This window comes from Nelusetta ayraudi, unplaced genomic scaffold (genome assembly GCF_046127955.1).
Source record: "Nelusetta ayraudi isolate G7.1 ecotype Tasmania unplaced genomic scaffold, CSIRO-AGI_Nayr_v1 ptg000053l, whole genome shotgun sequence".
Lineage (NCBI taxonomy): Eukaryota > Metazoa > Chordata > Actinopteri > Tetraodontiformes > Monacanthidae > Nelusetta > Nelusetta ayraudi.
The window spans coordinates 3,964,042-3,991,393 of NW_027466103.1; the positions used below are offsets into that span (position 1 = coordinate 3,964,042).

General features: G+C 50.5%; 2 protein-coding genes across 12 annotated transcripts in view; one reads left to right on the forward strand and one right to left on the reverse strand.

Annotated features, from left to right (window-relative positions):
- The window catches only part of LOC142896435 (uncharacterized), a 393,522-nt gene that overhangs the window by 137,710 nt on the left and 228,460 nt on the right, over nucleotides 1-27,352 (reverse strand). The window lies entirely within an intron of this gene.
- Nucleotides 1-27,352, forward strand: part of plxnb2b (plexin b2b) — a 136,423-nt gene that overhangs the window by 48,492 nt on the left and 60,579 nt on the right. For 7 of the 11 annotated variants that reach the window (XM_076038065.1, XM_076038071.1, XM_076038062.1 and 4 more), the window contains one exon: nucleotides 13,852-13,916. The gene's annotated coding sequence lies outside the window, so the exon portion shown is untranslated. Of the gene's footprint in view, nucleotides 1-13,851; nucleotides 13,917-15,900; nucleotides 16,098-27,352 lie in introns of all 11 variants that reach the window. The other 4 variants (XM_076038067.1, XM_076038061.1, XM_076038069.1 and 1 more) reach the window with 1 other exon arrangement.

A 27,352-nucleotide genomic window follows, 5' to 3' on the forward strand; every position in this document is an offset into this window, starting at 1 on the left:
GGTACGCGATAAACGCCGCGACTGGCTCGATATTATGGCAACGCTCAACGTCATCACGTGCAGCAGGTAACAGATGTGTAGTTAACGCGGGTCTCCCTTTCCCACTGCAAGCCGATCGGAGCGAAGCCGAAACCCGAGTTGCCGCGTCAAACATCCCGGCAACCCGGTCGCTTGCCGGGTTGTTTTTGACGCTTTTCGGCGCGAGTCGCTGAGCCTTTCCCACTGCCACCAAATGCCTAGTCATAGCGGGTCTACATTAGGTTGTTTGGCCAGTGGGGAAAGGGCTATACAGGACTGAAAACAGGCACAGTGTTGGAACTTTACAGTTGGAATGAGATTTATGATGAGGCTCTTGTTAAACTGGCTCCCACCCTGGTGTGTCCAGCTTTGAGGACGGCGAGAGAGCGGAAGGAAGAAAGAGAGAAGAAGTGTGAATGACACTCAGACATTAAAGGTTTTTACGCATTTTGTTTATTGGCAAGCCGTCATGTTGAATTAAATAATTACTAGTTAATTTATCTCTGAATAAAAGCATTTTTTTTTTTCAAAGTTACTGTTCCTTTTATGTAGAAGCAAAAGATACTGGTCATTTGTTCAGTTTTGTTGGGATTTTTTCTCGATCTCATTGCTCTCCAGTCCTGATATTGTCTTGGTCTTGGTTGGTTGGTGCCGTCTTGACTATAACACTACTTCACAATATGGCACTTTTGAGGCGAGGCGGGACTTGCTTTGACATGCGGTGCGCGCCACGGGTGAGATCCCCGAGGATTTGCAAGACAACCAATAAATGCGTGTCGTATTGACGTGCAAAGCTTTGCCTGCTGCTAATGTGATCTGTGTCTTTTGTTGTTGTTGTTGTTGTGCTAGCGGTTGTGCAGCAGTGAGATGGAGCGGCTCGGCCAGCCTGCCCGCGACAGCCTCCGGCCACATATCCATTATACTCGTATGGATTTTTTTACGCTCCCATGAGAGTGATTTATAAGCCCCCCCACCCCCAACCCCCCCCTTAACCTTTTATCTTGTGCAACCATCTGGTAAAATTTGGTTGAAATTAGGTGACACATGCAATAACAATGAGGTTGTTTTGAAAAGTTGGATTGTTCTGTCAAATGTTTCACTTTATGCTCCGCCCTATGTATGTATCCATGTTACTCATAGTTTTTGCATTTGGTGACACGGTAGTGCAGTGGTTAGCTTAGCACTGTAACCTCTCAGCAAGAAGGTTGTGGGTTCGATTCCCAGAGTCTCCTGGGGCCTGTCTGTGTAGAGTTTGCATGTTCTCCCTGTGTCTGTGTGGATTCTCTCCGGGTTCTCCGGCTTCCCCCCACACTCCAAAAACATGCATATGAGGTGAATAGGGAACTCTAAATTGTCGGTAGGTGTGTGTGTGTGAGAGTGAATGAGTGGCCACTTGTCCATGGTGTCACCCTGCCTTCACCCTATGACAGCTGGGAGAGGCTCCAGCAGACCCCCGAGATCCTGAGTGTAGGAAAAAGCGGTTAACGAAAATAGATGGATGGATTTTCGCATTTGTAGTTTTCCGTCTCGCCGTCATCACCGGCACGTGTAACGGTGCGTCACAGTTCTCTTCCAGAATCAGTCAGACAGTCAGATTTGTTTGATTTGAGGCGCTGCGCTGCAGGTTGTGCACGAGCTGCAAAAGCGAAAGCAGTGCCGGAACGCGGAACGCCGCGTTGCTGCTCAGAACGCCGTGATGCCAAATCGGAATGCCGTATTTGCCGTGCGGATTCAAGCCTTGTACACTCGCGACGCTCTGAGCATGAATTTTTGATGAACGCACTTTGTGGGAGAAGATTTGTAAGCGCAAATCACTACAGCTCCTGCTTTTCCGAGCTGCTCTTTCAGGTGGGGGAATATCTATTAGAGCCGAGTGGCAAACAGCAGCGCAGTAACACCGTGGCTCGTGCTTCAGCCTACGAAGCGCACTGTGGAATTGTTTAGCGGCTCGATGTTCCCTGTTTTCTCGCTCGCCTCGTTTCATCTCCTGTGTTTATATATTATTAACACTTTGCCACCGGTTTGCTTGCCGGAGTGGCTCGGCGATCGATCGCTAACGCCTCATGTTTATTAAAGAGGCGTCGGCCTCTCGTTGCCATTTCACAGTGAAATGAAGCTATTTGCAACTTTGATCGTTCTGAGCCGCCACTGGAATTAAACTCCAGCTCAGTTTTTGCTGCCCGCGTGCGAGAACTCGGTTGCCGCCTCGCTCTTTTGCCCGCTTGCTCCTGCCAACACACGCATGTCTCGCTAGAAATGCATGGATTTAGTCCGTCCCTGAATCGACGGCATCTGTGGTCACGACCTGGCACACAGATCCCGCGGCGAGATTGCGGATTGGCGACACGCCGTACGTGACGTTGTGAAATTAATGTGGCCTGCGATCGATATCGGACGAGTCTCAAGCAGCTCAATTTTACACTTGCTGCAGGGAACAGATGGAAGTGGCTGATAGTGTAGCCGTGAGGTGGATCCTCGCCGCTGAGGATGCAGAGACCTCGCGGTCCTCTGGAGCGGGGGAGAGGAGGTGTGCAAGGGAGCTGTGTGATACTCAGGTACACATCACCATGGATGAACTGCTCCCTGATCAGATTTCCGTAATGAATCGCTCCGACTCTCACACACACACACACACACACACACACACACACACACACACACACACACACACACTTACTTACACGACACGCGACCCTCCCTGAGCTGCGCAGACGCAAACAGCAGCTGCACAGAAACAATCTGCTGCTGCTGCTGCTGCTGCTGCTGCTGCTGCTGCTGCTGCTGCTGCTGCTGTCATTACCTCCTCGGCTGCTGCGTGTTGCTGCAGGGCACAAATTTGTGTTCACACAGCATCTGAACTGGGGAAAAACACAGCGACACTCAAATATTAAAATAAACCCACGGGCAAACTGAGTTGCTTTCTATCTTTTTTCCCCCACGTGTGTGTGTGTGTGTGTGTGTGTGTGTGTGTGTGTGTGTGTGTGTGTGTGTGTGTGGGTGTGCGAGCGTGCGCTATAGGGGGCGTTGAGATGTGTTGCAGAAACATGTCTGCTGTGTAATTAATAGTTCTTGGCGTTTCACTGATAGGACCAGGTATCTGTGTGAAAACAGCCCACCCTCCCCCCCGCCTCCCTGCCCCCTCCACCTTGTAAATCTCACCTAACATGTCAGGCTGAATCTCTTCAACTACACACACCCTGCAGGAGGCGGAGCCGCTGAAAAGTCTGCGCTTCGCCGCCGATTATGGAGCGCCGTGTTTGCACTTGTGCCTGTCACCACTGTGTCTGTTTTTTTTATTTCTTTTTTTTCAGTTTTTTTTTTTTTTTTACTGTGCAGTAATAGTATGGATAGTATTAATGTATAATAAATATAGTGTATTAATTAATTAATATCAAATTGATATATAATAAATACCATAAAAAAGGGGGAGGGGGGGGCACCTGTATTAGTCTTGAGTGGAGACCTGCGATGGCTTGAGACCGAGGGAGCTCATTGGTGAGGAGGAAAAAACTATAGGAACATCTGGTTTTGATTGGCAGCAGAAAAAAGACTCCTTGTGTTCTGGGAACTGGCAGCAAGTGTTTGACCCAGTGCAGCGCACAACCGGCCAGCAGAGGAGGGGAAAAATAAAACCCCCCACCCCTTCTCATCCTGACCCAGGGCCAACTCTATAATCGCCACACAGCAAAGCCTGAGGCCGTTTGCTTTCTCTTTTAACAGCCCGTGGAAGCGCTGCTACGAGCACCGACATTCCTCCAATTTAAATAGCATACAGCCGGGCCCCGCCCTCAGCCCGGTGGGCCCGCCCTCAGCTCGGTGGTCCCGCCCTCAGCCTGGTGGCCCCACAATGGATCAGGTGGCCCCGCCCTCAGCCTGGTGGCCCCAGAATGGATCAGGTGGCCCCGCCCTGAGCCAGGTGGCAGTCACTTGGCCCTACCCTCAGCCGGGTGACCCCGCCCCCGGCCGGGTGGCCCCACAGCTCTGTTACTTGCTGGCTCGCTAGCTGGCCACTCTGGCGCCCAGAATAATGACGCCCGCCTGGGTGGGTGAATCTGTGCACCTTGATGTCTGTTTGCTCGTCTCACCATCTTTGTTGAGGTGGGGAGAAGGGGAAAGAAATTGAATGCGGGGGGGCGAACGATCGGATGCGGAGAGGCTGTTTACTGTTGTTGGTGCTGAGGCGCCTCCTTCGTCCACCTGATTGTTCGAGCGAATGGCCTGGAGGCCTCGCTGCGCTTCGTGTGTTTAGAGGACACAGATTGAGCTGGACAGGAAGGAACGACTGCTGCCCCCCCCCTCACCCTCATCCTGCTGTCACGCTGCTGCTCGAAAAAACCCAGAACAATTAAAAAGCTAATGTGGGTGTTTATTGCAGGTGCCTGCAGCCATCGTTTCCCCTGCCCACTCTCATCACCCTCATTATTTGGACCCACGTTTTTTTACCTGGTGGTGCTGGGTCAGTAGATAGTCTGGCCTGGCCTGACCCAGGTTGGCGCGGTCTGGGCCAAACTCAAATACACAGTGGGGCCAAAATGTTAAACTTGGACAAAGTTGTGGCCCAGCGTTGATATTTATTGAGAAGAACAGTGAACATTTTTATGTTTCAACACTGAGTATGGAACAAGCAAAGCTTAATACTATACAATAAACTTAAACTTAATATTGCACACATGCGAAATCAAATTTCAAATAAAAAATAAATAAATACAATTTTTTTTATTTGCAGCCTTCTGATTCAAATTTCAACATTAACCTTTTTCCACGGGCTAATAATACATTTAGAATTAAAATAACAACAATAAACTGATTAAGCCATAATAATATCCGTCAATGAATGTCCTGACCTCATTGACGTGCCAAAATACCAGCAGAGCATTCTGGGATTTGCAGTAGTGCCTAGTAGTGATATTGCATTGGCCACCCCACAGGCCACAGTTTGACACCTATGGAATCCTACCATGGCCTCTCACCTGGTACACATGAGCACTGAGTCTGTGAACACAGAGAGAATATCATGTCGTATCTGGCTGGGCCTTCTACTGCTGTCCTTATTAAGCAGGATGACTGGTGACTGGGCACCGTGCCTGCAGTGCGTGCGTGTGTGCGTGCGCGCGCGGCAGCATTAGCGGTGTTTTCCCCACCCGTGCCACAGAGCTGCTGACCCTGACCGCCGTAATGACTGCAGGGTTAATTCCCTGGGAGGCTCCACACCACCACCAGGGAGAGAGGGGAGGAAGTGGCAGCGGTTGAGCGAGGACGGCCCAACAGCAGCAGGGACGCCACCGCTGCAGCTCTCTTAACACACCCCCACCCCTCCTCTTCCTCCTCCTCCTCCTCTACCTCCTCCACCACCTCTTCCTTCTCCCACCTCCTCCTCCTCCTCTTCCTCCCCGTCCTCCTCTACCTTCTCCACCCCCTCTTCTTTTTCCCACCTCCTCCTCTTCCCTCTTCCTTCTCCCATCTCCTTCGCCTCCTCTTCCTTCTCCTCCTCCTCTTCCTCCACTACCTCCTCTTCCTTCTCCCACTTCCTCCCACCTCCCTCTTCCTTCTCCCACTTCCTCCCACCTCCCTCTTCCTCCTCTGCCTCCTTCTACCTCATCCTCCTCCTTTTCCCACCTCCTCCTCTTCCTTCTCGTACCTCCTTCTCCTTCTCGTACCTCCTTCTCCCACCTCTTCTTCCTCCGCTTCCTTGTCCTCTTCCTCCTCTTCCTTCTCCCACCTCCTCCTCTTCCTCCTCTACATCCTTCGAACTCCTCCTCTTCCTTCTCCCACCTCCTTCTCCTCCTCCACTACCTCCTCTTCCTTCTCCCACCTCGTCCCACCTCCCTCTTCCTCCTCTACCTCCTTCCACCTCACCCTGCTCCTTCTCCCACCTCCTCTTCCTCCTCTTCCTTCTACCACCTCCTCCTCTTCCTCCTCTTCCTTCTCCCACCTCCTCCTCCTCTTCCTCCTCTTCCTTTTCCGCCTCTTCCCTCTCCCACCTCCTCCTTCTCCACTTCCTCTTCCTCCTCTACCTCCTTCCACCTCATCCTCCTCCTTCTCCTTTTCTTCCTCCTCCTCTTTCTCTTCCTCCTCTTCCCCCTCCTCCTCGGTGTAACATGCAGCGATCCCTTTCCAGCAGCTCGACCTTTCTGATAGGATTTTGCAGACTGCCAATAATCCACGATTGTGAGGGAGCACCCCCCCCCACCACCACCCTCTCTCTCCTCGCCTCCCTCGTTGCCATTACGTCTCCTGGTTTCCTATTGCCAAAAATAATTGGGAGTGAAAGGGAGGCGGGGCCACGTGTTACTTCCTCTCTTCTCACTCTTCCCCCCGACCCCCCCACCCCCTCACCCCCCACCCCCCCTCCGGCCCTTAAATCATGATTTGGAAGGCGCCGAGCAAGGAGGGAAATTACACAGTGGCAATCTTTTACTCCATCTCCGAGGCGCCGCGAGACGAGGCAGAAACGCCCATTTCCCCGCCGCATTAAGTGATTTGCAGGGCAGCGATTGAAAACGCTGGATTGTTCACAGTGGGGGTTTGGGGGGGGGCACTAGAGATCGGTCCATTTGCATGACATTTTCTTTCTGTGGATGGAGAGGCAGACATTAAATGCTGTTACCAGCCCCCCCACGGGATTGCTCTTAAAACAAATATTTTCCAATGACACTGTTTACACAGGAAGTGCATGAACGATTGCCCTGCATCACTTCCTGTGTGTGTTGTTGTTGTTGTTGTTGTTGTTGTATTTACTGACTCACTAGTCGTACCTCAGCCTGTCAATTAGAATTCACACGATTTGACAAATGCTGGAATGATGGAAACAATACTGTCTGTGCGCCCCCCCCACCCTGCTAAATCCCACCCCCCCTGTCTGCCACGGCTTCACGGCTGTGTGTTCTTTGCTTTGCATGTCGATGAAAAGGGCCGTCCGGATTGACTGTTATCTGGAGGGAGAGCGTGCGTGCGTACAAATGTGCAAGCGTGTGTGTGTGTGTGTGTGTGTGTGTGTGTCTGTCTGTCTGTCTGTCTGTCTGCGGGCGCGGTGCCCCACACTATCCACAGTTACATAATGATGAGATATTGAGTGTGCGACCTGCTACCACTTTATCTCGACCCGCACAGATTGCATTCCATAATCTAATGAGACAGATATTCTTTAATGGAAATCCAGGACGGGGTCGCGATTGGCCGCGATAAAACTTAAGGTCACTCTTCACATTATACAAGGCCCGGCCCGGCCCGGCCTGGACGTCCACACGTGAGTAATGGGCAAAGCTGTCGTGACAAAACCCACTGTAGTCACACGTCTCATGGCATCACTGCAGATTCTGATGATTGCACGGGCCAGGAATGTTGTGGTGCAGTGACAACACAAACAACTAACCTAGCCATCCATCCATCCATTTTCAATACCCACTGCTTCCTGCATTCAGGGTGTTGGGGGTCAGCTGTCATAGGGTGAAGGCAGGGTGACACCCTGGACAAGTGGCCACTTCATCACAGTGCCACATAGAGACAAACAACCATTCGCACTCACATAAACACCTGAGGACGCAGACACAGGAATCGAACCCACAACCTTCTTGCTAACTAACTAAAACTAATTAACAGTGAAGCCAGGCCTTGTGTGTGTGTGTGCGCGTGTGTGTGTGTGACAGAGGGATGCAGATCCACGTAATCCAGTACAGTGCGGTGCTGCAGCACAGCAAGGCAAATTTATTGCAGGTGTTGGTACGATTCAGGCGGCCGTCTATCAGGCGCCGTCAGGGTTTCGTCAGGCTGTGTTGTGGTGTTTCATCTGCAACATAGAGGTGCAGGTTCAAAGGTCGTGTCTCCTGTGATTCTTTACATTTTCACCGTCTCAGAGTAAAGCCCCACAACCATCCTGGCTTCCTATTTTTAACTGACATCTACAACAACTGACAATTACCAAATAAGGTAAAACAGTTGAGCGTAGTATTCTTCCATTTTCAGAAACATATACACGGGGTTGCACCCAACTCGTCAAGTCATGCTTTTTCGCAGGTGACCTCATGACCTGTTGAATCTGTACCTTGGCGCTTGAATAAAAGCCGCAAAACCTCATTGATTGCGTACACCAGGGGTGGACCAACTTTTTGACTGGTGGGCCACAATGGGTTCTTAAAGTTTGACAGAGGGGGCCAAAGCAGGAGCAGATGGATGGAGTGTTTTTCGGACCCACCTCATAGGAGGAAAAAATATATCGTTGGAAATGTAGAAAACGTGTTTTAATGTGAATTGAAAATGAACCAAAGCAAAGTTACAACAGAATCTGTGTCTTTGAAGCTTCATGGTATTTACTAGTTGGTATTTAATTGAATTGACTCTGAAAATACTGAAATAATGGAAGGAATACAGCTGTTTTATGACTTAAAAGCTTAGCGGGTCACATTTGGGCCACGTTTGCCTACCTCTGGCTTAGACTTTCATTTTTCTACAACAGCTTTTGCATACGGGACTCTCAGAGTGATTCAGATATGTGAGGAAAGAGAGGAGTGAGAGAGAGGAGCGAGAGAGAGGAGCGAGAGACGGCGCAGCAACAACCTAGTGGAAAAAGTCTGAGATGAGTCCGTCCGTTAAAGAGACTTACGGCCGTCTCGGACTTTTCAACAGGGCAACTTCACTAGTTTTGGCAGCTCGTAAGCTTTTTCCCCTCCAACCGAATAAATACAAGAAAGGGAGGGAGGGAGGAAGGGAGGGTGAGGAGAAAATATTTTGTTCTTTTGTCTGCCAGACTCCTTCCATGAAAATTCTCTGAACACCAGACTCATCTGTCGGGGCCGCGCTGCTTTCCTCCTCCTCTCCTCCGCCTCCCGTGTTTAGCACTTTGTTTGAGAGTGAGTCTCGCCCACCCGCCCCCTCACCACACCCCCACCTCTCAACCCCCCCCCCCACACTCCCTCCCCACCCACCTCAACAATGAGTGATACATTTTTTCGAATGTGATTTGATGACAGCAGAATAAAAGTGAGCCTCGCAAATCAAAAGATGAACAGAGTCGGGGAGGGTGGTGGTGGTGGTGGTGGTGTGTGTGTGTGTGTGTGTGTGTGTGTGTGGGGGGGGGGGGGGGGGGATGCCTTGAATAAATGTCAGTTGCAAAGTGCTGCTGCGTCAGTTGGGAGTGACTGTGTGACGGCTCAGCGCAGAGCGTCAGGTGGTGGGGGGGGGGAGGGGTGCAGAGGGTTGAGTTTGCTGCTGGGGGTCTAAGGAAAGTTCTGTGTTTTCCTCTCCTCTTCCTCATCCCCTCCTCTTCCTCGTCCTCCCTCCCTCCTGGTCCCTCAGTTTGCTTGGAGGCTCCCCCCTCCACCTCCCCCGGCGCCACACAGAGGAACCCAGCTGCACAGATGTGTTGCCTGGCTCGCACTTCCTGGCGTTTGCCTGGAGCTGCCCCTCCCCTCCCCCCCAGCGCCTTCTGCCCCCCCCGCCCTCACCCCCACCCCTCCGCTCCCACCCCGATGAAACACTGAAGAGGAGCCATTTGGCAGAGTCTCATCTGACATGGGGCTTCTGTCCCCAGACAACCCCCTCCCAAACCTCCACCCCTGACACACACACACACACATACACACACACACACACACACACACACACACACACACACACACTCTCTCACTCCGCTGCCTCTCATCCTGAGTTCTCCCCTGAACCAGGCTGAAGCTGCCAGAAGGAGAATCCATCACGGCCTCGGCCTCCTGGCAACACGGCTCCAGCGCCACGAAATGGGAGAAAAAAAAAACTCCTTCCTCCTCCTCCTCTTCTAATTAATCCTCCTCCTCCTCCTCCTCCTCCTCCTCCTCCTCCTTCTCCTCTTCCTACTCCTTGCCCCCATCCTCCTCTTTCTCCTTCTCCTCCTCCTCCTCCTCCTCCTCCTCCTCCTCCTTCTCCTCTTCCTACTCCTTGCCCCCATCCTCCTCCTTCTCCTCCTACTTCTCCTCCTCCGTCTCCACTTCCACCTCTTAATCCTTCTCCTCCTCTTAATCCTCCTGCTCCTCCTCCTCTTATTCTTCCTCCTCCTGCATCTCCCCCTCATCCTCCTCATCCTCCTCCTTCTACTCCTTCCCCTCCACCTCCTCCTCTTCCTCCTCCTCCTCCTCCTCCTCCTCTCCTTCCACCATTCCACTCTGATGATCCATCACCCTGGAGCTTGTTGTTGAAAAATCATTTACTGTACGTGACGGTGATTGACGACACAGAAATAGTTGTGCGTGCGGTTGTCTCATCAGTCCCGCCCCTGCAGACACAACCCCCCCCCGACACACACACACACACCACCCTCAGAGGACAAACGTACACACACACGTGCAAACACGCTGGCAGCACAATCTGAAATTGTTTCAGGAGATGTGACACCTAAAGTTCAAACAAAGCTGCCGGGCTGTTGTGGGCCCTCCATGGTTAACATCCCGCGAGAAATGATTCTCTTGTCACTCTTAGTTTCGTTCTTTCTCTTTTTTTTCTTTTTTTTTCTTTTTGGTTTTAGAAATCCTCACCTAACATACAGCGGAAACATTGACCTGCTCGGTTCAGCGTGGCGGCATCCATCACGCCCCGGGTGAGATAAAAAAAAACAAAAAAACAAAAAAACTGCGACCGAGTGCAAAGATAAATGCTTTTTCTTTTTCCTCATTTTTGCGGAGCGGAAAGCTGCCTCCCGACCGCTCCTCTTCTCCTGTTCTCTTCTGGTTCTAGAATCATTTTGTCCGAGACACAAAAAAAAAAACAAGGACAAAAGGCTGCTGGTGCAGAGGGAATGTAGTCTAACCTAAGTGCAGCAGTGGCCCCCTCCGCCGCCAACCACAACACTTAGTGGTAGGTTTCTAAAATGTAGAAATGTCATGCGGATTAGGTGGCAAACTTGCAGAGAATCCTTTCTAATCCACCATTCTTCCTGATCAAAGGCGGCAGGATGGCTGCGAGCTGAACCTTCCTCCCTCCTCCTCCTCCTCCTTCTCCTCCTCCTCCTCCTCCGCATCCTCTTACTCCACCACTCCTTCTCTCCCTCACAGCCAAACTTTTCTCTCTTTTTTTCCAATGTGCACTTTGGCCCGGCCGTGTCTTATAGCTTAAATGTGTCATTCTGAGGTAAAAAAAAAAAAAAAAAGAAGAAGCAGGTGAGACCGGGGGGGTGGGGGGGGGAGATATTGGACAGGTGATATCTTGTGGATACCTCGCTGGTGTAATTGTTTGAAATGAAAAGGTTAGTCGACTGTGTGTGTGTGTGTGTGCAGGGGGTGGGCAGCCAGTCGACTCCCAGGACTTTCCTGGATCTGCTCCGTTCCTCACTGGGACGCCATCCCCGTAAATTGCCCGGAACTATTGTTTGCTCTGCTCATTGAGCACCGACATCCAATTTGTGGTCATTTGCGAGAATTAGCAATTAGCGCGGCTCCTGCACTTCTGCAGGACGCTCGTTAGATCGCTTCTGTATTACTGCAAAACGTTTCAGCGACATCGCTGCAGTGTGCAAGTTTCCCCCGGAGCGATGTCCGTCCGTCCGTCTGACGGAGAAAAACTTTTGCATCAAAGTGTGAAGAAAGAACCTCAAAGATTTGCAGGTTTTTTATTCGGACTGACAGCTATTAAAAGAGTGATTTTTGCCACCTTGAGATGCGCTACTATAAAAACTCAACCTTAAATTATACAACAGCAACATTTCCTTCAATTCCATCTTCAGCGTTTAATTTCTTGACTGCTGCGATCCTCGCTGCATCACTGCCAAAGTGTTTCATCCAGTGGTCTGAGTCAAAACAGTCAGCCTCTGTTTTATATTTGTGTGTGTGTGTGTGTGTGTGTGTGTGTGTGTGTGGCAGGCATCATCAGCGGTGTTCTTGCTGAAGAAATGATTACAGGTTTGCTTTTTCACTTTGCCCGTCTTAGCGAGTAGCAACCACACGGGGCACAAAAGTGAGTTCATTTTGTAATCAGGTGATATTTGGGGAGAAAACAGTGCCAACTTCAGGCTTTGTGCGCAAAGTTACATTTTCTTCTTTCGGACTGGAAAGTTTGTAGTCGCTTAGGTCATCGCACTAATCCATAGGTGTCTTTGGCACACAGTTTCATTATATTTGGCCCGCCGGTATTAAACAGCACATGTACCGCTAATCCTCTGCTGGTATTTTGGCACATCAATCAGGACAGGACGTTCATTGAAATATATTAATGCTCAAATTGTGTTTTGTTGTTATTTTACTTTTTAATTTATAATTAGCCCGTGGAAAAAGGTTACTCTTGACATTTAAATCAGAGGGCTGCAAACAAAAAAGAGGCATGCAATTTGTATTTACATTTTATTTATTTTGATGATTTTTTTTTTTAAATTTGAAATTAGATTTTGCACGTGTGCAACATGAAGCTATCTACCCCAGGACCCCAGGAAGAGTAGTTACTACCGCTGTTAGTGACTAATGGGGATACAAATAAATACATAAATAAGCTATGCTTGCTCCTATTCAGTGTTGAAGCAGTAATTGTTTGGGACCATATAAAAAGTTTCACTGTTCTATCTGGAGGAAGATTTTTTCAATAAATATCAATGTTGGCCCGCAACTTTGTCCAGTGGCCTAACTGTGTATTGAATTTGACACCCCTGCGCTAATCGGTTAATGAATCACTTGCATCGCCCCACAAGTTTTGTTTAAAGGCTGCTTTCCAACTGCCATCTGTTTTTGTTACAGCACATGAAAGAACAATTAGTGATTTAAATCCGGATGGTAATTCAAGGGTTGTTTTCACATCAACATACATATATATATATATTTTAAAAAAAAAACTTTACTTGTAAAGCAGTGTATTTACGATGCGTAATGAGGGATTTCACACGAGCGCCGTCGCTGAATCATCGCCTGTAACAAAGATTAATTAGGATTCCGCCGTGCGGAAGTCGGGCTTCCATTTTATTACGCCGCCAAGCGCAAACAAAGCCGGAGGAAATCAAGCGGCATCTCTGCCTTTCGGAGTGTAAAACGTCTGCTCGCTGGCCCCACCGCGGCCGCCATCTGCGTTAGCTCATCAAAAAAAACAACAACACAAAAATAGAAAAAACAATCGATCATATCTTTTTTTTTTTTTCTCGCTGCGATGTTTCACTTTGAGCTCCCATTTCTCGGAAGAAGACCAGGGCGGCGCGATCAGCGGTCTGAAAAATGAAATAAATAAAAACCCAGACTTTCTTGATGCAAACTTGGATTGTTCCACTCAGTCGCCGGTAGGAAAATGAAATCAAAATAAAAACAAAATCATCAAAAAGCAGCAGCAGTTGGATCTGTCGCTGATGAGGAAGGGAGGCCCCGCAGCATCTCCAATCCTGGATGTGATTGGAGAGACGGGCTTTATGGAGGCTGAGCGAGAGAGAGACAGAGAGAGAGAGAGAGAGAGAGAGAGAGGCCGACCGACTGCTTGATGTGCTCAGAGGGGTTGAAAGAAAAATAAAAAGTAGCTGGTAAAAGGCGAGAGGGATGTGGACAAAAAAGAATATTTTTTTTTATTCTTGTCTGTCTTGAATAGTAAGACGAGGAAGGATTTAAAGTGGGGGTGGAGGGGAGACTTGGGCATGCAGTGAACCAGGTGTCTACACCTGTAAACCACTCAGGGCCTCTTTGGGGAGGATGTTGGCTTATTGCAGCGGCGTCTGATCCATGTCAGAAAGTCTGAGGGCCAAAAAAATAATTGATGTTTGTGATTAGAGGAAAGGAGATTGGTGTTAGCATGGCTCTTCTTTTTCGCCAGACCCCCTCCATTCCTCGCCTTCCACCTCCACCCTCCGCGTCTGTTTTATGTGCGCAGATGCGTGTCTGCCTCGCACATTAAACATGTCTTTTCTTGCAGGCACAACAGACGAGCGGAGCGAGCGGCCGTCGGTTCACACACGGACTGGAAGGAAGATAGGAAAAGTAAGACGAGACACACGCACATGTGCGCACACACATGCACAGACACACACACACACACACACACACACACACGGACATGCACACGCCCCTGCATGCACAGACACACACACAAGCACACGCGGAACAGGCCAAGAAAGACTCCCTATGTTCCCGCTGTGTCTCTCCAGCCCTCAGTGAAGGTTTGCTGGAGTAACAAAGAGCAGCTGGCCAGCAGCCGCAGGACAAAGTTAGCACTTTCCAAATCAACCCTGTGATTAAAAACGCAGTCAGGCTCCGAGAAGTTGTGTGTACAGTTTGTTGTCACGAATGGGAACATCTGCAGCCGAGCACTCGTCGTGTCTCTTCTCCTTCTTCCTCCTCTTCTCCATCTCCTCCTTCACCTTCTCCTCATTCTCCTTTTTTCCCCCTCCTCCTTCTCCTTCTCCTTCTCCTTCTTGGTCTTGGTCTTGGTCTGTCGCTGTTAGTTTAAGCTCCAAAGACCCAGACAGGAAAAACTGTTTTGACAAGGCGGCACGAGTGTGAACGTGATCCAGAACAGCTCCGTTTTCCCTGTCGTCTGACTGCGCAGATGTTAATCATCACAACCATGGAAGCTCTGAATAACAGGAAATGCCTTAATTCCAGTCTGATGGGGGGAATCAAGGCTGTAACCTGCATCTTTTCCATAACATTAACCTCTTTTTTCGCATTGCAAGAGGACTTTGTTCAACCAGTGATCAGCCAGAGCCATGGTACCGCTGAGCGATGGGACGTGAGATGTCCCAGGGACACGATGCTCCCACCTCATTCCTCTCTGTTTTGGCTTGGAAATGGCGGCGTATAAATCTGGCTCCTTCATAACCTGCCTCGCGTTGCCCCAGTGCAACTTTTAATGCATTTTTGATGATGTGGACCGAAAAAGACTGATGTTTCACCTTAAAACGCTGCTTCCTCTCTCGAGTCGCCGGAGACGCCATGTAATTGATATGGATTTTTAAACTGGCGGCTCCGGCCGCTCCTCTTAACATGCATTAAAAGAGCCCAAGTGGAATCGTCTGTGGAGGCTTTTCGCTGCCCTTTTTTCCCAGCGATGACGATGCGTTTGGGTCCGCTGGACAATTTATTTGCTCTGTAAGAGAAATTTTTTTTTTATGCCCTCCCCCACCCTGTCTTCGCCCTGGCTGTGAAAGCAGGTCAGGTGGAGCCCCGAATGCAGCCGTACGCAACGAAAAAGCGGAACGCAGCTGAGAAAAAATCCCCCAAAATGAACGCAATGCTTCTTTAAGCATCAGCTGTCTGGAAGTGATTAGTTTTAAAAATAGAGAAATCAGTGGCTTGATGAGTGTCCACTCACCTGTGAGTAGAACAAAAAGCCTGCAGGCTTCAAACGCTTCACTGCTGGAGCTGTGTGTTGCCATTAATTCCACTTCAGTCTTGCCTTGAACCTTTTTCAATTTCTGTCCTCAGATGTGTGAAGTTTTTTTTTCTTAGGTTTTATCTTCCCTCTCTCTGTCTCTGTCTCTCTCTTTTTCTTTCTCTCTCTCACTCTCTCTCTCTCTCTCCGAGGAGCTTCTCTGTTGTGTTTGAATAACATGAAGAGGCCCTGCTCTGAGACCTGTGGAGCCTCCCAAAACATTAAACCACACACCAGCTACCAAAAGCCTGATTATTCTCCCCTTCACAAAGGTCCACTCACATTCTCACATTGATTATTCAAACTTTCTGCTTTACGCTCCGGGCTCATAACGGAATCCTGGCGAAAGCTTTTTCCCATGCCGGCATTTTTTTCGAAAACAACAAAAAAAACAGAAGAAAGCGTGTCCGCCTTGTGTTATCTCAGCATTTCTGCGGCAGTAACTCTCCCTGGCAGCTGTGACAAGATATTGATGGGTCTTTTTTTGCTCTCCTCCTGTCCCCTCAGTTCCACACTTCTTTTTTTTTTTGTTGCTAAAACCATCATTCTGGCCCGACCCTGTGGGCCTCCCCGTCCTGATCCCCTCTGCAGGACAAAGAGTTCAAACCCCCTGGCGGAGAGGAGCTGTCTGACTCCCTGTCAGTGGACCGGACAACCCTGCTCACTCCCCCTTCTTCCCCCCCAAACCCCCTCCTCCTGAGAGACTGAGGAGTTCAGATGTGAGGAGGGTGGGTGATTGAAAAGGAGCCTAAGCTGCTGCTGCACGCAGGCAGCCCTGTGAACATTAAGTGAGTGGCTGTCGTGCATTTTGTTTGCATCAACACTTTTTTTTTCTGTCAGTGTGGCCGGGGGGGGGGGGGTTGTTGGCTGTTGCAGGGAGGAGATAGTCGTCAAGGCCTGTGTCTCTGTCCCACCACCTCCTCTACACACACACACACACACACACACACACACACACACACACACACACACACACACAACACACACACACAGGAAGGAGGAGGCTAGTGGGAAACCTGCAACATTTCTGAGTAAACAGGGGAGGACCTATGCGGGCGGGGCCGGGGCCAGGGCCAGGCCTCATCTGAGCCACAAAATGGTGGAAAAGGGCACTTTTTATTTTCGCGATGGGAGCAGCTGGGCGAGCAGCCGGGCGAGCAGCCGGGAGCCTGCGCAGAGGGAAGTGGCCACATCGACGCCGGAGGGGCCAGTTAACAGAGCCGCACTGGGAAAAGGCCAGTGAGCTCCATCAATGCTGTGGGAGAAGTCTCACCCAGCTTTTCACTGAGGCCGAAGGGAAATCTGGCACCTGATGACCACACGCAGAGGCAACATTTGGACTTCACAGGTTCAGACTGAATACACTTTTTTGCATATTTTTATAGAACTTTTCTACGATAAAAAAAAAAAAGAGTCAGTGCTGAATGTAACTTGGTTATACATATATGACTCATAAATAACACAGTGATTTGTGCTCGTCTGGTTGTTGTCTGCAATCAGGGTCAAAATGACTTCACAGCTTTTTCATCCCGATAAATGCTTCTTTTTTTCTTTTTAGAAAATTATCTTCTGCCTTGATACGTTTGACCGTGGTGACAGCTTCCTTCTGAGGGTGTAATGGAGGTGATGCTGCTGCGTTTGTGGAAGGTCAAAGGTCTTATTGTCTGTCGTTATTTAATGCTGTAACAGAGGAGCAGAGCGGGAGAGAGAGAGAGAGAGAGAGAGAGAGAGAGAGAGAGAGAGAGAGAGAGAGAGAGAGACACCGCCTCTGTCGCTCACATGTTGCTCGCTGGCTGAACATCATCTCACTGTCCTTAACTTGAGACTGCAGTGCTGCTTGCTGCCAGGGTGAAACTGTGCTGGAGTTGCCCACGCCTCGCCCCAGTCGCCCTCCTGTCCTGGTGGGAGTGGCGGTTTGGACTCGTTTGTCTGCAGCGAGACGTGTGAGATGTTAAATTTCGGTCTTGGTTCCACCGTTGAATGGGATCGTTCACCTCTTTACAGATAGAGGGGCTTCTCAGATGTTTCCTCATCCACAAAACCACTCTGGAGTTTCACAGTCAGAGTGACCCACCAGATCAATTGCGCGTCTTTGCGCCTCATCAGTTCTCCAAGTACCATCTTTTAAACTGCGTGTATTAATAAAGGAACAAAAAAAATGAAGAAGCAGAACACACAACGGCGGTGATTTGCTGTCATTCAGATGTGCAGAAAATCACAGCCTCTGGTCATATTTGTCTGCATTGACGCTCACCTGGAAGACACCGACCACACAATCAGTTGCGCTGTTCTTCCTACCTTGCTTCCTGTTGGCCTCCTTTCCGGTGGAATTTATTCCGTCTGTGAAACTCCAGAATTTATTCAGGAAGTGCCGCCTGAACTTCCCACGGTCAAAGAGGTGAATAATAAATTGGCTAAATGTCATTTTTTTTTTTGGCAGAAGAAGTGTCCCTTTAATAGACGCGGGCACAGTATATTAAATTCTGGTGTGCATTATCTGACGGCACAAAGCTTCAGCCCTCCGTATTACTTTGCTGAGCAAATCCTTGCCGAGGAGAAAGACTGAGCATTTGTCACTGGAAATCATTTGCCTGATCCACACGTGTCAATACGTCGGCCAAAAACTTGCATTTCCCCGTGAGACGGAGCCTAATGCCTTTTTTATTGAATTCCATCAAACGCTGCGTTTGCGAAGGGAGACAGACGTGGATTTTGATTGGCTGACGGAGACGTGAGAAGGCCCGGCCAGTCATTCTGCTTTATCTCTTCGCACACGCTCACATATACACACGCCCGCGCGCACACACCCAAACCCCACCCCCCCCACCCTGCCTTCCTCATTCCCTCAGGGCCCATCTGTCTGAACTTTGTCCATTTCCACTGCTGACCTCATAAAGACGAAAGTAAGAGGATTCCACTCTCTACGGTGTCAAACAAAATCACACTGCAGCCCCATATAGGATAAAGAGCTTAGATATTAAACATATTACAGCTCACTGACCCCCCCCCCCCCCCCCCCACCACTACCCCACCCAACCCCACCACAAAAAAAGCCACACAGTGTAGTTGATGTCCACTCTGTTGTGCTAAGCTTCTCCTTGATTTATGCTGCTTCCCTCCGCAGTGGCAGTGTGACTCCCGGTCGTTGCAAATTTGAAAAGCCCAGCTGTCTGTCACCACAGACTCTGGCTTATCACGTCTGTATTCATAAGAAGACGGCGAATTATAGATGAATACATTTCACAGATTTGATGGGAAACCGTGGTCCTTACAAATGCATGAGTGCGATGTTTCTTCCCCACGAAGAGACGACCAATTGAGTTTTTGTCTTCTTCTTCTTCTTCTTCTTCTTCTTCTTCTTCTTCTTCTTCTTCTTCTTCTTCTTCTTCTTCTTCTTCTTCTTCTTCTTCTTCTTCTTCCTCTCCTTCTTCCTGTTCTTCATCCTCTTCCTCTCATTTGTTTGTTTTCCAATAGAGCAATTTAATAGAAAAAGTCAAAGACAAGGACTGATAATCCCTGATGACAAGCCATGCGATCCCTGATTTGTGATGTTGGGCATGCAGCAACGTAAACACAACCAGGCGGCTGTGATCTGCTAAAGCTGTGCAAGGTCAAAGACATCCACAACATACGAGATGTATTTTTACCTCCACTCAGCTGGTGCAGCGTCCAGCTGAGACCAAATCAAATCGTGAAAAAATGTTTTCTTCTTAGTAAAAAATATCCTTGTGCAGTGGAGAGCATTATATTACAAAATGTATTTGATTGACAACATTGTTTTCTGTCTTCATTAGTTCCCGTTGGAAGGTCTAGTTCACCTATGCATGAGTAACCGCTTTGTAGAATAAGAAATCGAAGGGGGAAGAAAAAAAAAAGAAACGGTCCAACACTTCTGGACGTTTACAGTCGCAAAGAAATCCACCCGAGAAATGCAACGTGTTTCTATTTTATTTGTTTTTAATTGTGTCAGTTGTTCATATTCTAAAACCGGAGTGCGCCGCGTTGGGAGAATTCTGAGAACGCTTTGTTCTGAATTAAAGTTTCACCCGCTCGACTAACTTTCCCTGATCCATGAAACAGTTTAGGGAGTTTCACACAGTGGAAGAAGAATTCAATCCATCGCGGAAACACTGGAAACTTTTCTTTTTTAGCCATGCAGTCTACGGTTTCAACAAAAGCCAAACACAGTATCCCTGGAATATAAACAGTGGTTGTGTGCAACCACGCAGCCGTCCAGTGTGTTCCGATGACGACGTTCGCACCATGTTTTCCATGTTGGCTCCTGGGATGTGTGGAAATAACAGGAGGTTCCTGAGGACCAGTCGAGGGGACGTCTGATCATTGACTCAGATCAAGTGCTCATTCTGTTGCTTGGTCGCAAACAGGAAAGTAAAACTGAAAGTGTCGTCTGTTAAGGCCCTTCCACCCCCACCCACCCACCCCCCGGTAACCCACTGCACCGGGATTGAATTTAGCCGAAAACGATTCATCTCCGCCGCTGCCGTGACCTCGGCCTGAACCGTCAGCGCCGCAGAAAAACGCTTCTTCATCCCAAAGCGAACAGCAGATTATTTACAGTGGCATTGGCATCGTTGCTGGGTTTGGGAACAGGAGCTGCTGCTGTTACTGTCCCGTTAGAGGGGCGGTCTGGTCCGATCTGGTCTGGTCTGGTCTGGTCTGGTCTGGTCCGGTCACTCTGACTGACTCACATTTGGACGGCTGTGAAGGATCAGCTGGGGTTCCTCTCTCTCTCCCCCCCCCCCCCCCCCCCCCTGCACCCCCTCACGCTTACACTCTCTCCAGCACAAATCTCCCCACATACAACCTGTAATTCTCCCGTCGTTCCGTCAGCGGCGAAGCAGCTTCTTTTCTTTTCTTTTTTTTCTTTTTTTCTAGTCTTGTTCTTCCCGAGCGCCGCCTCCACCGCTGCCACTGCTGCTATTCACTCCGGAATCCCTCCTTTTTTTTTTTTTTCTGATTTTCGTCTTTCTTTGTGTTGATGGCCGCAAGTTAGTGTGATAGACGGCAGCTGGGCCTCATCGACACAACCCCCCCCCCCCCCCCCCCCCCCCAACCAATCTCTAAACGCGCCCGTCTATATTAAGCGACTCCTAATGAAAATTCACTGTGAAAAGTTGATGGTGAGCGGCGCTCCTTGGGGGTGGGGAAGGGAGTGTGTGTGTGTGTGTGGGGCGGGGAGGGCGGGGGTGTTAGAGAGGGGGGGGGGGTGCAGAAATGATGACGAGCTCTTTAAGAGGGGAGGACTGGCATCGATCTGGAACCCACGCTTGCGTAACGGTGCTTCTCTATCGATCTGAGAGAGAGAGAGAGACAGAGAGACAGAGAGAGAGAGAGACAGAGAGACAGAGAGAGAGAGAGAGAGAGAGAGACAGAGAGACAGAGAGAGAGAGAGAGAGAGTGAGTGAGTGAGTGACCGTGGCCGGCCGAGCGGCTCCCGTCCTGCTTCCTGTGGGATGCTCCTCCTCTGGAAGCGAAGGACCACCGGGGGGGCACACAGCGGATTGTCACTCATGAGGAAGCTGCTCGCTGGGATTTTAGGATTTCCACCGCCAGTCGGAGGCTTAGGCCAGATGAGTTTCCCAGCAAGATTGGACACACACACACACACACACACACTCACACCACACACAAATACGAGTGCACACACGTGTGCACGCAGCACTTGAAGCCGGCTGGCTGGTGGTGATTACTGGCAGGGCTTGAGGGGGGAGATATTTCCCACTCGTGGCCCTCACACGCCGCGGCGCCGAGCTGCAAGCGATGATGCAACCTCCAATCCCCCCCCCCCCTGCTCCCCTGTCACCATGGCAGCAACAATCAGTAGCACCCCCACCACCACCACCACCACCACCACCACACCCGCACCCACATACCCTCCCTTGACTTCCGCTGAGCTCACTGGTGACCTGCCAGGTGCTACTCAAGCCTCCGCTGGTGGGTTTGTGCTGCTGGTGGACGTCCTGCTGTTGCTCCAGGTTGGAGACAGAATGAGACCAATCAGGAGACGTCAGCCAGCGCCGCTCCGCCGCCGGGCGCCACTTGGCACCGCCGCCACTTAGCTCCGCCGCCGCCGCCGCCGCGGCACTCAGACATGCACGCGGTGTGCCGCTTGAGATCAGCCTTTATGCCTCTCAAAGAAGGAGGAAGCCGGGGGGGGAAAATAATATCTGATGATCAGGTATAGCCGCTGAGCTGGCCGCGGCTCCAGGGCTGCAGGATTAGCAGCAGGCTGATTCCCCGCCGTTGCTGCTGCTGCCGCTGCCACAGCCGCCACAGCCGCCACTTCCCCAGGTGACTGATGAGAGCGCTGAGTTCAGACGCTGCTCACTGGTTCGCGGCTGACGAGGGAAACGTGTGTCGAGATGAAACGCAACAACATGCTCCGAAATTCTGTTTCCCCTGCGACTCCGCTGTACTCCCACCCCCACCCCCGACCCCCGACCCCGCCCCCACCCGGCGGCCGTTACGTGCTCCCTGAAATGCGGTAAATTCACACCAGGGAGGTGCAGGAGAGACGCAGCAGCGAATGCTGAAGTTTAGTCGGTTTTTTTTTTCCCTTCCTCTGAAGAAGAACCTGCCCCTCATGTGGAAGTTTGCCCGTGGTTTTTTTTTGGTCCCAGTGCGCCGCAGAGGAGCCGTTCTTGGGGGGGTGAGTCGGGGGTTGGTATCAGTGGTGGGGGGCGGGGGTGTGGAGGGAAAGCAGGGGGAACAGGCTTTGATGTGGGGTTATTTTTCCAAAGCGGTGGATCTGCTGGTTTGTGTTCCGGGCCTCGTTGTTTGCCAAGTCATCAGGGATATCATTTGTAAAAAGCTCGGGAATAACTTTGACTCTCATTTAGGATTCTCAGCTCAGATGTTCCTCCGCAGACTCTTGTTTTCCTCCGCACCGCCATCCCCCCGTGGCTGTTTTACAACTCTGTTACCTCTGTGCAGAAGCACAACGTTCCAGCGTTAAATACGGCTGGCAAGCCTGTTTTCAGGATGTCGGCAGGATCGTTGCTGCTCTCAGCCGACTTCCTGTCTGGACTCCTGGACTTCCTGTCCGGACTCCTCGACTTTCTGTTCGGGCTCCTGGACTTCCTGCTTGGGCTCCTGGACTTCCTGTTTGAGCTCCTGGACTCCCTGTTCAGGCTCCGTCCTCCTGGTTGGTGATTCCACTCCGAGGACGCTATTGTGTCGATCGCATGAATGGCGCAATAATGAGCCGCGTTGTTCTCGTCTTTATTGTCGCCCAAATAATTTTTCCCCCACCCACCACCCTCTCTCTCTCGCTTTCTCTCTCTCTCTCTCTCTCTCTGCTGCTTTACAGCGATTATCATCAGTTAGCGAGACAAAAACGAGGGAGATGGCGCTGCCCCAGACGGTGTATTTAATTAGCTTAACGATAGTTTGGCTGATGGTGACATCAGCAGCAGCTCGGTGAAGGTGGGGACCATCCTCACTCGCTGTTTGAAGAGCGGCGGGCCCAGAACAAAGAAATGGCGTCCCCCTCCCCCCCTCCCTCCCACTGACTCCACCATCCTTTTGATTTGGGTCTAATTGGGTGCACGTTAGCCTCTGGTAGAACAGATACAGCTAATTAGGGCTCTTGTGCATGTAATTAAAGCAACGCTCAGTGGCCGAGCTTCCAGCAGGGTGTGTGTTTAACAAAAGGCAATTAAGAATTTTATCACCTGCCCAGATCCTTTTATCCACTCTTATCTGAAAAAAAAAATGTTTTCTTTTTTTCCTTCTTCTTCTGTCCTCCCCCTTTTTCTGCGTGTCCACCATGACGGACTTGTTGGCTGCTGGGAGTTGCTGGTTGTGATCCTGCTGCTCAACAGGTGCACTGTGATTCCAAGGACTCAGTGGCCTCCTCAGAGACTCCCTGTCCTCTCTCATCCCTCCATCCCTCCATCCCTCCATCCCTTCATCCCTCCCTGGTCATTAAGCCCCATATTAAAGATTCATACGGCACGTACGGAGAGCTCTCCCGCTCTCTCGCTCTCGCTCTCTCTCTCTCTCCTCTCTCCTAGCTCACGCTACCCTCTACCTTCTCTCTTCTCTCTGCTCGCTCGCTCGCTCGCTCGCCCGCCCGCCAGCCCATTACCCCCCCCCCTCCCGTATCAGTGAATTCCCACTAATAAGGATACTTAGAGCAAATCCTCCCAACTCTTCTTTTCCACAGCGGATTAACGTTCTCACCCTCAGCGAGGAGAACAATCGGCTGAGAGGGATGAAAAACAAAAGGCCTCTGTGTTGCTGATGTTGCCGGTTTGGATCCCGGAAGCTTGTTTTTCTCCCGTCTTCCTCGGCGCCGGCTTCCCTTTTTCCTCCTCCTCCTCCTCCTCTTCACTCCTTTCCTCCCTCCCTCCAGTGGCAGAGACGGATGGTCGCCTTCCTCCTCCTCCCCTTCCTCCTCCTCTTCCTCCTCCTGCTCTTCCTCTTCCTCGTCATTCTCGTCTTCTCCTTCCTCTTCTTCCTCATCCTCCTCCTCCTCATCCTTTTTCCGCTTTTCGCGTCTCTCGCCCTGAGCTCTCATTTCTCATTACCAGATATATGCCGAGCGTGCGTGCGTGCGTGCGCAACCCTCTGACCACTTATGAGTTTTGTTTTTTTTTTCACTTTGACTGACTGGAGCGTCGTCCTTTCCATCCGTCCGTTTGTCAGTCAGCTACAAAACTTAATCATCGTCATCGGAAGCAGACACAACTTTCTCCTCTTACCCCTCGATGAAAACCAATAGGAGGAAACAAAGTTCATATAAATGATAAATGGGGCGTTTTTATCCCTGTGCCGTCTTTGCCGACTCTATCGCACATGGAGCGGCGGCGGCCCCACCGGAGTCTTCCAGCAATTAGAGCGAGTGCCAGAAAACACATTAATCTCGCCATTATATCTCGCCGCGTTAATTTATAGCGGGCGTGGAGGAGCTCACTCATTAATTGGCCGGCGTCGGATGACACACAGTGAAATTACATTTGCATAGATCATTTTTAAATTGCCACGCAACATCCAGCAGGGTGCGACGCTGAGAATAAAAACCCCCTTTTCGATTTGAAGTGTTTGCTTGTTTGACGTCGTCTGGTGATGAATGAGAAGCGAGTGGCCGTGCAGGAGAAGGTGTCTGTCGGGGCGGAGCCATTTTATTTGTATTTTGCCTCCTTTTCTCTTCTTCCATTTTTCTTCCCTCTTTTTACCCTCAAAGCTCCACTCTGTGCCGGAGACTCGCACCGCGTCTCCATGCAAGCAGAGAAATTGGCTGCACTCAGCAGACCAGGCAGAGATAGCGGGTTAGAGGGGCCGGCCGCTAAAAGGAGAGGAGGGCTGGCGGTTGGGGGGTGGGGGGTGGGGGGGCAGGGAGGGGAGGACGGGGAGGGAGAAAATGGGAGATGGTGGGGGGAAGGAGGGAGTCAATTCCAAAAAGGACTCTTGAGTTTTATTCCTAAAAATTGAATCGTCAATTCCCATTCAGGCAGCGCGGCGGCACGCCGTTGGAAATGAGTGAGTGCCAAAGCTCCGGCTGTCCTGGAAATAGAGGTTAGAGCGCGGCGTGAAATCTGACGTGGGGCAGCGCGGCGGGCGGCGGCGGCGGCGGCGGCGGCAGCAGCGAGGAGTGAGTGGATAAAGTGCTAGAGGGGAAAGAAAGGTGGCGCGGAATCAAGAGTGAAATTGAACACAGGGCCCGACCTTGGAGCGCTCCCGCTTTCCGAGATGGACCCGGCTGATAATCCCACGACCGACCGTCCGGAGCGGCTTCGCTCGGTCGGGGCGGGGTGGGGTGGGGTGGGGGGGTTGTAATTATCGGCGCCGGAGATAAAGAGAGCCCAACGTTGGCTCGGCTGGCGGACGTCAGCGCTATCTGTCCGGGTCGGCGCACCTGTTTGTGTGTGTGTGTGTGTGTGTGTGTGTGACAGGGGGTACCACTAACTCTGCGACTCCCTCAGCCCCCACTGTAAACCCCCCCCCCCCCCGACCACTCCCCCAACTTTGATGCTTCTGGGTCACGTCTGCGTCGTCTCGCCCTCACCTGACACTGAGAGACGGCTGGTTGGCTACGGCGCCACCTTGGGGGCGCCAGGTGCAGCTGCTCCCGCCGACACGCCTCAGCTGTGCCACGCCGCGGCCACCTCATGCCGCCAACCCCCCCTACCCCCCTACCCCCATCCCCCTCCCGCTGCTTATCGGGGCCATCTGCAAGCCTGATTAAAGCGGCTTATTTCCCGGCAGCGGGGAGCGGGGAGGGGCAGCGGGGGGCTAATTCCCCCTGACCTTTAGCGCGTCTGCGTTTTAATCAGAAGCGGCGATCGGCGGCAAGGAGGAGGCAATTATTTAAAAATAAAATCAGACGTGAAATGTAATCTGCGCCGTGTATCGGCTGCCGAGTTGGAGCAAGGTGTGTGTGTGTGTGTGTGTGTGTGTGTGTGTGTGTGTGCGTGCGAGAGCAAGCACATTGTATCATATTTGGTGTCATGGCGCAGCGTGAGTTGTGTTTATTGAATGCAGAGGGGAACAATATATCTGACGTTGACTTCCAACCTGTCGCGTGTGACTTTTTGTCTAACGGGTGCGTCGCCTTCACCAGACAATCGGACTCGGTGCTGTTTGCCAGGAGATAAGTCTCCTTTTGTGCTTTGCATCAGACGGGAAACGTTGGATCTGTGTCCAAATTCCAATCCAGGGGCTTCCACACTCTGCTTCTGGGAGCTCGGCGGAGCTCATTGTATAATTTGTTTGTTGTGTTTGTGTATTTTCACGCCTCCTGGCAGAGCTGCCAGACAAAAGTTCTGCCCTTTTCATTTTTTCATAGAAAAAAACTCGCTGTTTCTGCTATTTAACGCTCTGAATTTCTGTGCTGGAGATTGTTGTATTGATTATGTATTGAAAATGAAAATAAACTGCAAAGTTTCACAGCTTTTTTTGTTTTAAACAGACGCCACTGCCCCATCTGCTTCATGTCATTGTCTGGTTGTTGCTGTTGAGTTTTTTTTCCGTTTTGTCATTTTCCTTCGAGATACACAAAACTTTGGAACGAAATGAAAATATGTATCACTGCAAACTTTAAACCTGATTCTGGAGATGATTTCCAGCAAATTGATTTGGTTGAAAACAGACTGTGATATTCTTGCTGCTCTGATGAGAAAATAAAAGGGACTCAATTATAGACTAAATTGGCTTGATAAGAAGGAGATTTCTGCTGGGAACAAAACCGGCATCAAACCCAAATGATGTCGTGGCGGAGAAACCGTAATGATCTTTTACCCAAGTTGAGGGGCGGTGGGGGGGGGGGACTCGTAGAAAATTGCATCATAAAGTCCAACATTACAAAAACAGTCCAAGCAGCCGTCCACTTGCATGTGGCTTCACGAGTGAAGAGCATTTTTCGAATGGATTAAAGCGTACTCCACCACTGTGTCTCACCACTATTTGGTGAAGCGCTGTGTGGAATGGCCCATAAAAAGAGAACAGACCCATTAGGGGGCAGTTGTGATGCCTTGTTGATGTCAGAGGTCAGAATGGGCAGGCTGTTTGGAGTCCACTGAAAGACAACAGGGAGTTGAAATGAGCGATGGGCTCAACCAAGGTTCTGCAGAATAGCATCTCAACCTCGGCACTTAGCTAGGTGCCCCTGACAAAGTAGCCTTTGGGCGTATATATGTGTGTAACGCACTGTGTGAAGTCGCTCCAGCTTCTTGAGCGTCTCACCAATAAGTAGAGTCCACCTTTTTGTTTTTTTGTTTTTCGCAGACGTGCAGCAGTTGACGGGGGGGTGGGGGGGGGTCTGAGCTCGCCGTGATTCACCGCAGCTGCAACACGGAGCTGCAGTGAATCACGGCAGCAGAACAATCACGGCAGACGAGTAATTGCCCCTTGTGATTAGAATTATTAATATCCCTTCAGTTTTCCGAGCCGGCACAGCACATTGTTGGGAGAAAATGTGGCTTTTTGTATGAGGAGATTTATGGAACCGAGTCTATAAATACTGCCACGTTTTATCTGAGCTTAAACCAAGCAGCTGTTTTGCTAATTGATTTTTGATATC